The 15878-nt window shown below is 47.5% G+C and overlaps 1 protein-coding gene across 1 annotated transcript in view; it reads right to left on the bottom strand.

Moving 5' to 3' along the window:
• CD82 (CD82 molecule) overlaps positions 1-10049 on the bottom strand; it is a 60700-nt gene extending 50651 nt beyond the window's left edge. The window contains exon 1 of the mRNA XM_074997533.1: positions 9927-10049. The gene's annotated coding sequence lies outside the window, so the exon portion shown is untranslated. The remainder of the gene's footprint in view (positions 1-9926) is intronic.
• Between the last annotated feature and the right edge of the window lie 5829 nt (positions 10050-15878).

Here is a 15878-nt window from a genome sequence, read left to right as displayed (position 1 = left end):
GAAGAAGTCTCATATAACCATCCATCTTTAGTTATCCAATGAAATTCCTACTACTGCTGCTGAGAGCCCTAAATGAAAAGTATCAGAGTTCAAAGAGCAAGCCATTTTTCTCCCAGTTTTTCCAGCTAGACTTTTATCCATTAAGACTATGAATTAGGTAGAGAAGCAGCTTATGGGCCAGGTTTCTCTCGCAACTTTGCATCCTGACTGAAGGCAGCATCTCCTACAAAGGCTACAGATCACAGCCTGGAATGCCCTGGGGCAGGCCAGTAAAGGGCACATGCCATTTAGATGTGAACCTGTGGTCCTGATGAGATGCAAATGAAGAACACTTCGAAAGGCTGAGATAGGTCAAAGGTCTATTTAAAAAAAAAAAAAAAGCTCAGACCATTCAAGATGGAGACAAATTTGTTATCTAAGTGAAGCTGGTAGGATCCAGGCAGTAACTGAGACAAGCCTATCACTGCCTGTCTCAAAGACATTTACGAACATTTCAACAAATGTGTCTTCAATGGCTGCATCTCCTCCAGCTATATTTTGAATACCAATAGATCAGGCAGGGAAAACAAATATCCTATCCCCTTACTTTAATCTCAGCAACACCACAGCAGTACATGGTATAAAATGTCTGCCAAGCCAGAGACATTTTGAAGAAAGCCATAATTTAAGCCAGGCTATAACAAAGACACTATGCACATGGGAGAGCTCCTCCCCACAACCCATGGCCATAAAAATCCAACCTCTGAGCAGTCAAAGCTAGTTGGTCAGTAGGGCTGTTAACATTTCTAATATGAGAAAACCCCACACTTTTGTCCTACCCCTTCCCTGCAACTGCCATTGGTTGTGCTTCCCAGCCAATGGTAGCTGTGGAGTCGGTGCTGACAGCAAGGTGCTGCACTTCCCTAGCTCTCTGTAAGTCTAGGAGGTGCAGGAACCTACCTGTCAGTTCTTGGGAGCTACAGGGAGCCAGAGTAGGTAGCCTATATGGTCTTCACTGCTGACAGGATTTTCAAAAGCTTGGTCATCAGCGCTGACCCAAGCTGCCAAGATCTCTCTTCAACCAGGTATTTCAGTCAAAAATTGGATGCCTGGAAACTTTATTGGTAGGAGAAGCTCTCCATCATAGCACTGTGCACAAGCTCTTATGTTGATGTAACTTGTTGCTCAGGTGGGGTGGAATATTCACACACATGAGCAACTTAAGTTTTGCCCCCACAGGCTCTAGCACTGGTATAAGTTTACATGGCCTCTACCACATGCCTCAAAAGCTGAGCCCATTTCTGCATTCTTCACAACAAGGAGAAGGAGAAAGCACCCTGAGAAGAGCAGATCCAAGCAGCTTGATATATAACACTGAAGAGGCCCTGGTAGGATATCTCCTTTGCCAGCCTCCAGTCCCAGGTTGTTACACCTGCCTGTGCTGAGAGACCAAAGTGACATGCTAATTAGAATGAGGCCAGGCCAGATGAACTGCATTGCTAAAGCTGTGAGATGTTTACAAGTGAAGAGACTCCAGGCCACCAGCTAAAGCTTCCTCCATCTGGCTAGCTTTCTCCAAAAACCAACTTTTCATCCCGCTGTCTTATAACATCTGATATCCAGCAACCCTGGGACCAGGAAGTTGTAGGATATGCAAATATACCAGTGAACAGAGAGCAGCTCAGGAGGCACAGACAGAAGGGGAGAGACATATGCAGGATCCCCAGCTGAGGCTGGAGGAAGGCGCTAGCAATTCCGGGGCCCAGGAAACTGTCCAGGACCGGGGGCAGGGGTGAAACTCCAGCAGCCCAGGAGCTGGGAGTTACTTCCATGCTGAAGCATGTTTGTGCTGAGTTCTGAGAATCCCCATTCAGTGAATACTAGATAAGACAGTCTATTGCATGCTGGTATGGAACTGAGTGCCCACTCAGGACACCTGTGCAGCTGCCTCCATCCCACATGGAGGGGGATCAGGCCCCCATTCCCAACCCCAGTTTCACATTAATAAAGTCAGACTGACAGCACTGTGCACTCACACACAGCAGAGAGAGGTGTGTGGAGACCCTATCATATGCAGGGCCATGGGTGTTCTTTCCAAGACCTGCTGCTGGGTCAGTAAAATGGAGAAGATGATCAACCAAAGTCAAGTTGGGTTCTGGACCAAGCCACTAAGTTATCTAATCCAGGTTTCTCCCTCACAGATAAAAATAATGTGGTATTGTTAACAGAGGAGGAAGCAAGAGAAAACTATCCACTACCATTAAATGGTAACTGTCCCTGAATCTACATCTTAGTTTGCAGGGTGATTAGAGCAGTGGATTGATTTTTTGGGGGGCAGGGGGTGCAGGGAGACCACCATAATAAGGTGTTAAACAGCAACCAGCATAGCTTTGTCAAGAACAAAATCACAAACCAACTTGATAGATTTTTAGATAGGATAACAAGCCTTGCAGATAAAGTGGAAGGGGTACCTAGAGTTTAGTAATGCATCTGATATAGTCTTACATGGCCTTACTGATAAACTAAGGAAATAAAAAATACCTGGGACTACTATATTGTGGGTGCAAAACTGGCTGATAACTACACTGGTTGAGAATGGTTAGCCAATGGTTCAGTCATGCCAAAAAGGCATATCAGTTGGGGTTCTGCAGGATCAGTTCTGGGACCAGTTCTGTTGAATATTTTCATCAATGACTTAGATAATGGCACAGAGGATAATGGCAAGCTGGGAGGGGTTGCAAGTGCTTTGGAGGAGAAGGTTACAATTAAAAGTTAATGGGACAAACTAGAGAAATGGTCAGTGGTAACTGGGATGAAGTTCAATAAGGACAAATGCAACATACTCCACTTAGAGAAAATTTCACACATCCAAAATGAGAAATGACTATCTCGAATGTAATATTGCAGAAGAGGATCTAGGGGCATGACAGACAGCAAGCTAGATGAGATAATGTGACATGCAGGGTGTGAGGGGAACCACACACAACAGTTCTGGAATGCATTCACACAAGCATTGTGAGGAAGACACAAGTAGTAATACTTCTGCTCCACTCTTTGCTGATTAAGCCTCAACTGGAGTATTGAGCCCAGTTCTGGGCACCACATTTCAAGAAAGATGACTTAGGTTGGACATTAGGAACAAGCCTCCTAGTTGCCAGAGTGGTTAAGCACAGGAATAAGTTACCTAGGAAGAGGTAGTGGAATCTCCATCATTGGAGAGATTTTAGAGCAGATCAGGGATGCTCTAGTGCAGGTGGTCTACAGCCCCCAGCATGCGTGTGTGTCAGGAGTGGCATGCAAGCCAATTTTCATCAGCACACAAAGCAGGACCTCACTCTTCCCCCATGCAGCCAGGAGCATGTGCGAAGCCATGTTGCTTGTGGATTAAGGAAAGACCAGCTAATGCTACCAACTACCACCTAAACAAAGATGCAGAGCTTTACTGTTTATTTATTAATGAAGCTATCGTAAGTAGGAGCGACTTTTTTTTAAAAGTCACTAACAGTCCAGCACTCAAACCATACATAGGTCAAATTTCAGCAGTCTGCCTCAGAAAGGTTGCTGACCCCCAAACTAGGTGGTGTTTGGTCCTGCCATGAATGCAGGACCGAGATCATCAAGTCCAGTCAAGGTTCCTTTCAGTTCTATTATTCTATGATGTCACTTCCTCATGTGAGCAAGCATCAAGGCACCTCAAAAAAGCCACTAGTGTTACTTTCTGTAAAACCAGGACTGAAACTCTTGCTCCATCTGAGATGCCTGGTACCAGACATCGGTTTGTGCCAGACCAAGGATGTAAAATGATACATCAGTCAGCTGTTTCAACCCAAACCAGTATCTTGTGCTTAGTACACCTACAGGACTGCCCACTCGACTGTCAGAGCGTAACCAAGTCAATTTGCTTCCTTCTACAAAGGCCCATGTCCTGTTATTGCCTGTACATAGTGTTTGTTCAGTATCCTATTAAGCAGCAAGAACGTGTCACCTTACAGAAAGTTTGTCATCAAATACCAATACCAGCTTATTAGTGGTCCCATGAAGATGTCACTGAGACACTAAACTTCCTACAGTTCCTTGCAAAGTTAGGACTGCCATGGAGGTTGTGGCATTAAAAACAAAAAACAATGGTTCACACTCACCAAATTGTAGGACTAGCTACAAATTTGACCTCCAGATAAGGCCTATGAGCATGGCATACCTATTAAACTCACTGCACCATCAGAGCTTGAGAAGAAATGCTGCTTCTCTTCAGAGGTAACCTGTTGGGTAATGTCTCTTATGGACCAACTTCTGCTGGTGAACTAGACAAGCTTTTGAAATACACAGAGCTCTTCTACAGGCCTTGTAATACTAACACCTGAGGCTTGGTCTACATTAGACCTTACAGTCAACTGAAGATATGCAATTCTAGCTACAGCAATTGCAGGAGTACAGGGGTTGACTGCGGACCCCAAAGAGAGAGATTGTGTGGCTTTTCCAGAAGTGTGAAATTGAACTCCCAGGAGATTGACCCTGAACAGGTCAATCACCTGGTAAGTGTAGCTATACTCAATCTCTCTTGAATCTTGTATTCAGGGACAGAGTTGAGATTATTGGTAGCTGGGGCTTTCTGCCCTGCCCACAATGCTAGGGAGACTAATGCAGTAGAGACTTGGATCCAAAATACTCTTTGCAGAAATACCAGTGCCACTCCTTGCAACACCACATATTCTCTTGGACATCTTCCATCCAAGTACTGAACTTGGTCTGACCCAGTGTACCTTCTGAAAACACAGCGTGAGTTATAAAGAATCCAGATGTGCATCCAGTGACTGTAGAAAAGGTTCGCAATCCTGGGATAAGTTAATTCCCCCTCTCCCTACCTACAACTCTCACTTTGGGATACCATCTGCTCCCCAAGCTGCCTCCATATCTCTGAAAGCTATGGAAACAGAGTGCAAAAGTGAATTTAAATCAAAATACATGGAGGCTGCTGTATTGCCTATTCCTTTTCAACACTACCATTTGTTTAACATGAAGTTGCCACATGTTCCCAAAGTCATGCTGGCTTCGGGGCTCTTGCAGTAGGATTTGAGTGAAACCTCCCATGAGTACTCCCTGTCAGACTCATTACTAGTCCTAAGGCAAAGTAGACCATTCAGAGCCAACATCTGTATGAACTACAATGGAGGCTTTCAACCATCATCATTAGCAATATCCTTGTAGGCCATAGGCTGCACCATTTCTGGAATTTGTCATGGTCAGAACTAGTTTCTGATGACCCTGTTATGCTATCTAACAGAACTAGACACCTATTATCAAGGCAACTAAACCACCCAAATACCATCATTATAGGATTATGGCAAACATGCCCCAGGAAGACTAAGGACAATGCAAATTTTTATTTTTTAGAGTTTGGAATAACTAGATTGAGGCAAGAAATATCTCCTGTAGGGTCCTGAAGCTGTCAGCTCTAAGGCAAGTTTAAAAAAAAAAAAAAAAAAAAAAAAAAGTGTCTCATACTTCCAGACCAAAAAAAAAAAAAAGGATCAGATGTTCACTTGAACAAAGGCAGCATGTGCAGCAGGGTAAAATGACTTCCCAAGCTACATGCTGATCAATAGTTGGTAGGTTTTTCTGACACGCTGGTGAAGTTCCCACATGGTTTCCAATGCTGGGTATCTACATACAGTAGCTAAACAGACTGATTATGACAAAAAGCCCACATAGCATACACATACTCTGCCTTAGTGATAATTAAGGGCCTGAATTAAACAGATGATCCTTGCAGTCCCAATGCACAGTATTAGACTACATGGTAGGTTATCATAAGGAGAACAGTTCAATAAGGCTGCTTTCCTCAAAGAACGTCTTGCCTCTGGTCCAGACAGCTGCAGAGCATCTCAGAAGATTTTAACTGCAGTGAAAGGATATAAGGGGGTGGGGTGGTGGGGATGTCATCTCTAAAACATATAGGTCCCAGACTAATCAGTATCATACCCTTACCTTCCTTGAAAAGCATCCAGCACAGACACTATGAAAAGCCAGCTGAAAAAGCTTTCTATACCATGAGATCGAGATTTGTTACAATTTAGACTGAACCCACTGTGGCATATACAGTGGGACCTCAGAGTTATCAACGCCAGAGTAGAACACTCATCTGTTAACTGCACTCCTCATTTGGAACTGGAAGTACATAGTCAGGCAGCAATAGCAGACAAACCACCAGGCAAACAATCCTATGTTAAAGAGAGAAAGCCGTGCTAGTCCATATACTAACAAAACAAAAAGCAGTAAAGTAGCACTTTAAAGACTAACAATTTATTAGGTGAGCTTTTGTGGGACAGACCCACTTCAGACCATAGTCATACCAACAGACCCAATATTTAAAGCATAGAGAACCAAAAGTAGTAATCAAGGTTGACTAATCAGAAAAAAAAAGATCAAGGTGAGCAAATTAGAGCATAGAGGAGTGGGGTGGGGGGGAGTCAAGAATTAGATTAAGCTAAGTATGGAAAAGAGCCCCTGTAATGACCCAGAAAATTCACATTCCGGTTCAAACCACGTGTTAATGTGTCAAATTTGAATATAAAAAAAGTTCAGCAGCCTCTCTTTCCAAAGGGAAAGTAGCATTTTTCTTCTGCTTGACGCCAGTTCAAAGCTCTATTAAGTCACTGTTAAGTTGTAAACTTTAAAACCATTCTCATGGTTCATTCAGTGTAACCAACAAGTACCATTCCAAGGTGGTTGTAACTTTCAAGTGCCACTGTATTGTCCTATTCTGTGGCTTCACAGAGCACCCAATAGCATCACAGATCAGCATGGCACCCATGACATTTCAGCAAGACATACAGGAGTCAGTTTTAGGCACCACCAGTGCAAGACCTTGACAAGTTGGAGTTTAGCAGAGGTCAAAGATCAGGAGATGGGCAGGAATGACCTCTGGGGAAAAATTAAGTGAACTAAGTACTTACTAAGTGGACTCTACTCAGGCCCTAAGTTCCCAGCTTTCTTTGAAATACCACTGACTTCCTTAGGAAACTACAATTCATTGGTGACCTTCCTGAAAACCCCATCCTGGCCACCATGGATGTAGAGGCCCTTTACACCAACATCCACATGAAGGTGTACTTCAAACTGTTAAGAACATTACCCTTGATGAGGCTGAGACACAAATGGCAAGATCTTTGTGACTGTCTTCACCCACAACTATTTCAGATCCAAAGACAATTTATACCTTCAAGTCAGTGGCACTGCTATGGGCACCCACATGGCCCCAGAGCATGCCAACATTTTTATGGCTGGCCTGGAACAATGCTTCCTTAGCTCTTGTCATCAATGTAGTGCAAGTAGAGGGGTGCTAGTGGACATCTTCATCTGGACCCAGGGGAAAAGAAGCTGTTGCAGAGTTGCACTGTGATTTCAACAGTTTCCACCTCACCATCAACCTCAGCCTGGACCAGGCCACACAAGAGATCTACTTCCTGGACACTACAGTGCAAGTTAGTGTAGGTCACAACCACCACCCTCTACCAGAAATTCATGGACCACTATGCTTACCTATATGCCTTCAACTTCCATCCAGGGCACACTACACAATCCATTGTATACAGCCAGACACTAAAGGTACAACTGCATTTGCTCCAATCCCTCAGACAGAGACAAAACATCAACAAGACCTTTATCAAGCTTTCCTGAAACAATACCCACCTAAGGGAGAAGAAAGGCCAAAAGAGCCAGATGTGTAGCCAGAAGCCATCTGCTATGTGACAGGCCCAAAAAGGAAAACAAGAGAACACCACTGGCCATCACATACAGGCCCCCAGCTAAAGCCTCTCCAGCATATCAGTTATCTACAACCTATCCTGGACAATGATCCTTCACTCAGACCTTGGGAGGCAAGCCAGTCCTTGCCTACAGGCAGCCTGCCAACCTTAAATTCTCACCAGCTACTATACACCACAGTAACTCTAAACCTGGAGCCAATCCCTGCAACAAACCTTGGTGCCAACTCTGCTCACATATGTACACCAGCAGTATCATCACAGGACCTAACCACATGATCAGAGCTCCTTCACCTGCTCATCTACTAATATAACATATGCCATCATGTGCCAGCAGTGCCCCACCACAAGTTACATCATTCAGTTTGGCCAGTCTCTGCGTAAAATAAATGGACATAAATCAGACAACATACAGAAACCTGTAGGAGAACACGTCAATGTCCCTGGACATTCGGCAACAGATTTAAAAAGTAGCAGTCCTACAAACAAAACTTCAAAAACACACTCCAGAGAGAAACTGCATAGAGGCAATTTGTTTGCCAATTTGACACCATCCACCAAGGATTAGAGGCCACAGCCTCCCTGACTGAACAGACCTTGTCAACTCTGACCCTCCCCTTGACTGAGACTACCTCTTTAAACCCTCATCCGGAAGCCCCCACTCATGCATCTGATGAAGTGGGTCTTTTCCCCATGAAAACTTATGCTCCACACAATATCTGTTAGTCTATAAGGTGCCACAGGACTTCTTGTTGTTTTTTTAAGTACCTACAGCTTGTTAAGGCCCAGTTAACAAGCCTGGCTGGTGGAAGAAACATCATGAGAGAAAACCCTCCAGGAGGGAGAGAGTTTGACCCCTCTGTGCCAGGAAGACGAAGATTTAGGCTGGATAATAATCACACCAGTCTCTCTCAAAGTTGGCAGGCTGATGGGAGGAACCTGGGCTGGTCTCTGCCACCAGGCTGAGCAAGGCACAGGGTCATAGTAAGATGGGACTTTTCCAGCTCTGGCTTCTGGGACAAGCCGGCATGGCAGGAGACAAGCAGAACACCTGCCACCACCAGGGCAGCTAAGTCCCACGAACTTGGCAGCAGCAGCTGCATTCCAGCAGGAAAAACCCTCCCAGAGCCGCCACAACGCCACTTTTTAGGGGCAGAACTTTTCCACGCCTGGCGGCGAAACCCACCCCGGGACAGCCACAGCTATTTGGACTAGCGACGGTCAGAGGATCTCCACAGTAACCCATCCGGGGCTTCCGCGGCAGGGCGCGTTAGCCCAACGGAGTCAACATCAGTCAGATCTTATTTGCGTCTCACTAACCCAGCGCTGCAATAGCAGCTGCGGTTAATCGCGCTCTCCTCCTAACAGGCAGCTCAGCCCCCTGCCGCCTAGAATGGTTCCTTCGGGACCGAAAGCAAGTCCCGCGGAGGCCCCCTGGGGCTGGAGGGCTGCCAGCAGTACGCGCTAGGGCCCCGGGAGTGCGAGGCCCGTGCGGGGAGGTGGGTCTGATCGCCGCTTTCCCTGGCAAGTCCACCAGGAGTTTCCCAGCACGCCGCTTGCGAAAAGCCCCGGCCGGCTGTGCTCGCCCACTGGGAAAGTCCGCTGGCGCAGAGTGGCAGGTGCAGCTGCAGCGCCGCGCACACGTGGGGATGGAGCGGGGGGAGGGGTTCCCCCCCGCGCGGGTTTGCAGCTCCTTCCCCGAAATGCCCGTCGCGTTTGGTCTCGGCTCCGGGCAAACCGAGCCGGCTCCGCCGCTCGCTATTGAGCGCCTGCCGCCACGCGGGGGGCGGGGGGTTGGGCAGCCCAAATACGGAGCGCAGAGGCGCCTCTGGAGATCTGGGGTGGCCCGGAGCTTCAGCAACACTCCCCTCACCCCAAGCCTGGGCCCCCAGCAGCGCAAGCCGAGCAGGTCGCTGGGGCGGGAGCCGGGGCTCCTGCCCGTCCGCCTAAGGGGACTCCGACACCCCACGGCCCGCTCCGGGGAGAGCTACGTGCCCCAGAAGCGAGCGGGTGGACGGCCCCCATTGTCGCCCTACACCGCTGCAGACCCCTCCGCCCCCTCTCGGCTCGGCTGGGCTCAGCTCTGGCGATCGCTCTCCCGGCGAGTCCCCAAAGCGCAGCCCCTTCCCTGGCGCTGCCGGCCCGGAGCCAGCGAGGCCTTCACCGGGGGCGCCGCGCTCTCACCTGTGGCTGCAGCTGGCACCGAGCGAGGCGTAGCAAGCTCCCTCCGCGCCCAGCCCCGGTCGATGTGGCTGATGGCTCACCCGGCCGCTTTCAGTTCCTCGGGCCAGGAGGAGTCAGCGCGGCTGCCAACCCCCAGGCTAACAGGGTGCCGCCTCCTCCCCCTTTAACCCTTCCCAGCCCGGAGCCGAACCCGCCCGCAGCTGCGCGGTGAGCGCGCGCCCTTTAACCCTTCCCTGCCCAGCCGGGGGTCAGCACAGCCAGGGCCCAGCTGGACCTCAGTCGCTGCCGCTCCCAGGCGCTGCCTGAGCCGGGCTCGAGCACAACAGCCTCTGCCTACCTCGCTGCGGGGCTCACTTGCTATCCCTGCCCTGCGCTATGCTCTGCCCTACTGCACTGCCGATCGCAGCCGTTCAACCCTGGCAGCTCCCCACCTGTGATACTGGGTTTAACATCCGGAGGTTGTCCTCCCAGATGGGCATACTGGGGATTGTTTTGATTTGCCCCAGAGCAGCGTTTCTCAGGCTTTTTTATAGAGTACCTCTTTTGCAAAAATTACAAATACCCCCAGACTTCTCTCCTGTACCCTTGAAGGTAGGCCTACCACTGGCTGAGAGGGAAACATTGTTCTAAAGTAACCTGAGGTCTTGAAACAGGTGCCATTCCACCTTTCCAGATTATTGTACCCTTTGCAGGGGTCAGAGCTGTTTTGCATCCTGCCAAGTTACACCTCACTTAAAAATAACATACTTACAAAACACATGCAAAAATATCAGACTCCTTCTGAAAACTTGCTGACTTTCTACCATCTTATCATCACGTAAGTAAAGTGGAATAGAAATATTGTACTTACATTTCAGCGTAAGGCATGTGAAGCAGTAGGAACAAGTCCTTGGCTGAATGAACTTTTAGAGTGTACAGTAAACCCTCGATTTAATGGATTAATGGGGGGACGGGGTGTCAAGCCAAAATGTTTGCCCACCTGTGGTGTAGACGCTGATGGAGTTAGGTCAACAAAATATCTTGCATTGACCTAATTGTATTATAGATCAAGGCTAAGAGTGCTTTACCACTGTAGGAATCCTAAGCCATGTCTACACGTGCACGCTACTTCGAAGTAGCGGCACTAACTTCGAAATAGCGCCCATCACGGCTACATGTGTTGGGCGCTATTTCGATGTTAACATCGACGTTAGGTGGCGAGACGTCGAAGCCGCTAACCCCATGAGGGGATGGGAATAGCGCCCTACTTCGACGTTCAACGTCGAAGTAGGGACCGTGTAGTCATTGCGTGTCCCGCAACTTCGAAATAGTGGGGTCCGCCATGGCGGCCATCAGCTGAGGGGTTGAGAGACGCTCTCTCTCCAGCCCCTGCGGGGCTCTATGGTCACCGTGGGCAGCAGCCCTTAGCCCAGGGCTTCTGGCTGCTGCTGCTGCAGCTGGGGATCCATGCTGCATACACAAGGTCTGCAACCAGTTGTCGGCTCTGTGGATCTTGTGTTGTTTAGTGCAACTGTGTCTGGGAGGGGCCCTTTAAGGGAGCGGCTTGCTGTTAAGTCCGCCCTGTGACCCTGTCTGCAGCTGTGCCTGGCACCCTTATTTTGATGTGTGCTACTTTGGCGTGTAGACGTTCCTTCGCAGCGCCTATTTAGATGTGGTGCTGCGCAACGTCGAAGTTGAACATCGACGTTGCCAGCCCTGGAGGACGTGTAGACGTTATTCATCGAAATAGCCTATTTCGATGTCGCCACATCGAAATAGGCTACTTCGATGTAGGCTTCACGTGTAGACGTAGCCCTAGTCTGCTATACCAGCAAAGAGCTTCAGTGAGGATGAAGCTTTCAGCTGGTCTGAAGCATGGACCCAGCCTTAAATGCAACATGACCAAAGCAGAGCTCATATCCCCTCCCGTGGCACCAAGCTTTTGTTGCACTCTTCTTCCCCAGTCATCGTGGACACGCCATCATCCTGCCTAAACAACAAGAGTCCTATGGCACCTGAAAGACTAACACATTTATTTGGCCAGAAGCTTTTGTGGGCTGCGACCCATTTCATCAGATGAAACAGACGAGCACAGCTACGCCTCCAGTCTCTCAGTCCTGTAAGCTGGACACTGTCTTTCTTGGCCTCCTGTCTAAATCCTCACACCACAGGGGTGCCTCAGTCTTGCCTGTTTCTTGGTGCATAACATCCCTGACACAAGGCCTTTCCTCTTGAGTCACACAGCTGAAGGGCTCAGACAAGCCCTCGGCATTGCACATCTCTGTACTGGAAACTCCTCCTCTTGGGCCAGTGTAGTTCCCACCTGACTCTACTTGTATGCACTCAAACCACTTCAGTAAAGCATTTCCCTGGCTTGTTGCTTTCACCACATTACCCCTGTCTAGGTATCCCTCCATTGGTCCCCTTTTGTTCATCACACAACTAACACAAGTGATTTGACTTCACATCTACAGCCCTTCACAACCTAGTACCACCGTAGCTATCATCTTTTACATCAGAGTGAGCAAACTTTTTATGTCAGGCCCCACTTTTCACCCCAGGCAATTAGCAGCACCCTGTCTGCCCTCCACAACCTGTCTAACATAATCGAAACAGACAGGAATTTCAGTGATGTTCCTCTGGAAAAACCCTCTCTGCACATGTAAGAAAATAAGTCTTCAAAATTCAAAAACTTGATTAATTGGTATAGAAATGTGAATACATATACATAGAAACAGTAACATAGTTCAACATTTTTAATGAGATGGATGAGCCTGAGACCCAGCAGCCAATCATGCTGTGCCTCCCTTAGGAAATTTCATGCCCCCCTCAAAAAAAGGAGCCCACTTCCCACTTTGCACACCCCTGCACTCTGCCTTCTTCCCACAAATGACACAGGCCTGATTGCCCAGGATAAAACTTTCCAACAAGCATCCTTATGCTTTTTCCTAAACTGGCCCCTGTTTCATGGGAGGAGCTCCCTGTTAATATCAGTAAATACCACTGTGCCCCTTCAAATCCCTCCTTAAAGCTCCTATCTTTCATGATGATTACAAAAAAACCTGGGACAATAGGTAGATAGCTGGCATTATGAGGGCTGCTTATCATGTTGACCAACGTCATCTCATTGTTTCTTTATGCTCCCTGTCTTTGTCTCTTGTATCCACAGGACAAGGGAGTCTGTACAGAGGAGTCTGGGCCTGCAGGAGCTGTTGCAGAACAAACCATAACAATTATCTGTCCTGCTTTAGGCTGATTAGCTACAAGACAGAGGAATGAACACAGTTCAGCCTGTCTTTTGGATGAGGCATAAAACCAGGCCAATGTATTTGGCTCAGAATCCCTGGTGCTTGCAGGAGTCAGTGTGTAAACCCGAGTTCTCGACAAATCCGTGTCCTGGCTACACTGCAAGGAAAGACCCCCACTTTGTGCACCTCTAGCATAGACCAAGCTGTAGTTAAGCTGAGTGAACAACTGATGTATGCAGTGCCAGGTCTGCTCGAGAGAATTAGGTGGGTTTAACTATGTTGGTCAGAGATATGTAAAATCCTGAGCAGAGTTGTTAAGATGACCTAAGTGTTCATGGAGCAGGGGTCTGCAACCTGCTGATCTTCAAGGGCTTCTTTGTGGCTCCCAATGCTATAATTAATTGCAAAGTAAAACAAAACAAAACAAAAACCTTACTGATTATTTCTGAGACATAGTGAATGCCCAACAATGAACAACTCATATCTAAATAGCAAATAATGTGTCCTCCGGAAAGTGGCGGTTCTGGAGTGAAAGTCAGGAAGACAGTGGTACAATACACACACGTAAAGGGTGAGGAAACAGAATATGTACAAAGTTTGTGAACATCCTTCAGTAAACACACATCATATTACAAATTGTTGTGCGTGCGCTGTTCTTAAAACTGGGGTTACAAAAAGGATTTGATGTTATTTATGTATATTTATTTATCTGTTGGTTTGATGTTATTTATTAAGGACCATCTCGTATTCACATGCATTGCACCTCTTGAATTATTGAATTTTTTACTGAATTGGAAAAAATGGCTCTTCTTGATATTTTGGTTGCTGGCTCCAGTCCTGGAGCCAACTCTAGATTGATGGCAGAGTTCTTCCATCGACCTAGCTACTGTCGCTAGGGGAAGTGGTTTGCGAATTTCAGTGAGAGAATCCCCCCATCGGCTTAGGTTGTGTCTACATGGGAATGCTACAGCAGCACAGATGTGCTACTGTAGCATTTTAAGTGTAAACAAGCCCATACTTTTTTTTGTTAATCAGCTGCCACGTTACACCTCAGGGGACATGTCTACCCAGCAACCAGACACCTGGGACTGGCCAGGCTCAGGCTACAGGGCTCAGGCTGCAGGGCTTTTTCATTGCTGTGTACGCTTCAGGACTCAAACTCAGTGAAACAGCCTTACAGCCTGAGCCCTGCAAGCCCTAGTCTGCCAGCAATGGTGGCCAGAGCCCCACACCCTTTAAATCACCAGCAGAGCCCCAGGTAGCACACACAGATGCCCTGGTGGCAAAATCTGGATGGCACTGAAGGCTGGATGCCGTGATCCCACCCTTTCCACCCAAGGACCTGCCCCCTCTGGTAGCACAGAGGCACCTCTCCACATCTTGCTCAGGTGCCTAGCCAGTCTATCTGCACCCCGAGTGTCCTGTATAAAAGCAGTTGAGGAATCTCAGCTCAGATTCTAGGTGACAAATATCTACATCACACAACACAAAAATAAGACTTGGCGGATGGTTTCATGGCTGGCAATCTCAATAGGAGACTCAGGAGTTATGTTCCATTTTCATCTGGAAAGGGGCAAGAAAGAAATTTTTCCCTGCCACTTGCCTTGGTGCAGTTGTCCCGCAGGTAATAGAGAATTACACTCACAACCTTATCCAAACTCCCTTCTCCTCTCAGACTAACGATTCCCATAATTAGGTTCAATCCAGCATCGACAGGAGATGTTTGAAGAAAATTGGCTGAGGTGCTTTACAGATACTGTGCCAAAGCCACAGCTGGTGTAAATGGGGACAGAGCTGTTGGCTTTCATAGAGTTATGCCAGTTGTTACAGGGACATCTTACCTTGTCCCTTGTTAGGTGTTCAGCCATGTCTCAAATCCCTCCTGTGCATTGGGGATGGTAGGAGCTGGCCCACAGCACACCACTATCATTCTGAAATGAAAGGGTGTAGTTCTAGGATGTGGGTTATTAATATACAAATTAAACTTGCACTAAAAACTCTCCCCATCCACACCTCTATGGCTCTCATCAGGGTCTCTGAGGAATTCTTGTTCCCTAGTATCAGGATTAACCATAGTTCTCCTCTGCAAGTATGCTTTGCAGCCCTCCCACTAGAACCTCTGAAAAGCCCCTTCAGCTGGTTTTACTGCAGGAGCCCTCAGTAAATCCAGGAAGTCCATGACCTTCTCAGTGGCTTCTAGCCCTAGGCCCACTTGTAGTCATTTCTCCGGCTCTTGCCAGAAGAGTCCTAACAACTACAGCAGTTCTTCTACAGGTGTCCTATTAGAACAATCACCTCTTAACCTGAGTGTGAAGACCTACCTTTTAGTTTTTCCTCTTTTCCCAGTATGCTTCGCTCTTAACCTAGTCATATGATCAGTCACCTGCTCCTTAGGGGCTATAAATCCCATAAATCCAAGCTGTACAGTCTATGCATGTGTATGAAAGAGGCTGAGACTGAGCTTGCCTCTAATGGTCTGAAGAAGTGGGTCTGTCCCACGAGAGCTCACCTAATAAACTATTTTGCTAGTCTTTAAAGTGCTACTTGACTGCTTTTTGTTTTGATAGTGTATAGACTAGCACAGCTTCATCTCTGTTACTATTCAATGTGTGTATGTGTGTGAGCCCAGTCGTGCTCTGTTTTTACACCAGCTGTAGATCTCAGCCCGAGGGAACTGAAAATGTGACACGTTTCCAACTTCTACAGAAATTCTCCTGTTTCAAAG

Source organism: Carettochelys insculpta, chromosome 6 (genome assembly GCF_033958435.1).
Source record: "Carettochelys insculpta isolate YL-2023 chromosome 6, ASM3395843v1, whole genome shotgun sequence".
Classification (NCBI taxonomy): Eukaryota; Metazoa; Chordata; order Testudines; family Carettochelyidae; genus Carettochelys; species Carettochelys insculpta.
The sequence above is the reverse complement of the archived record's forward strand: the minus strand, read 5'-3'. Positions and strand labels throughout refer to the sequence as shown.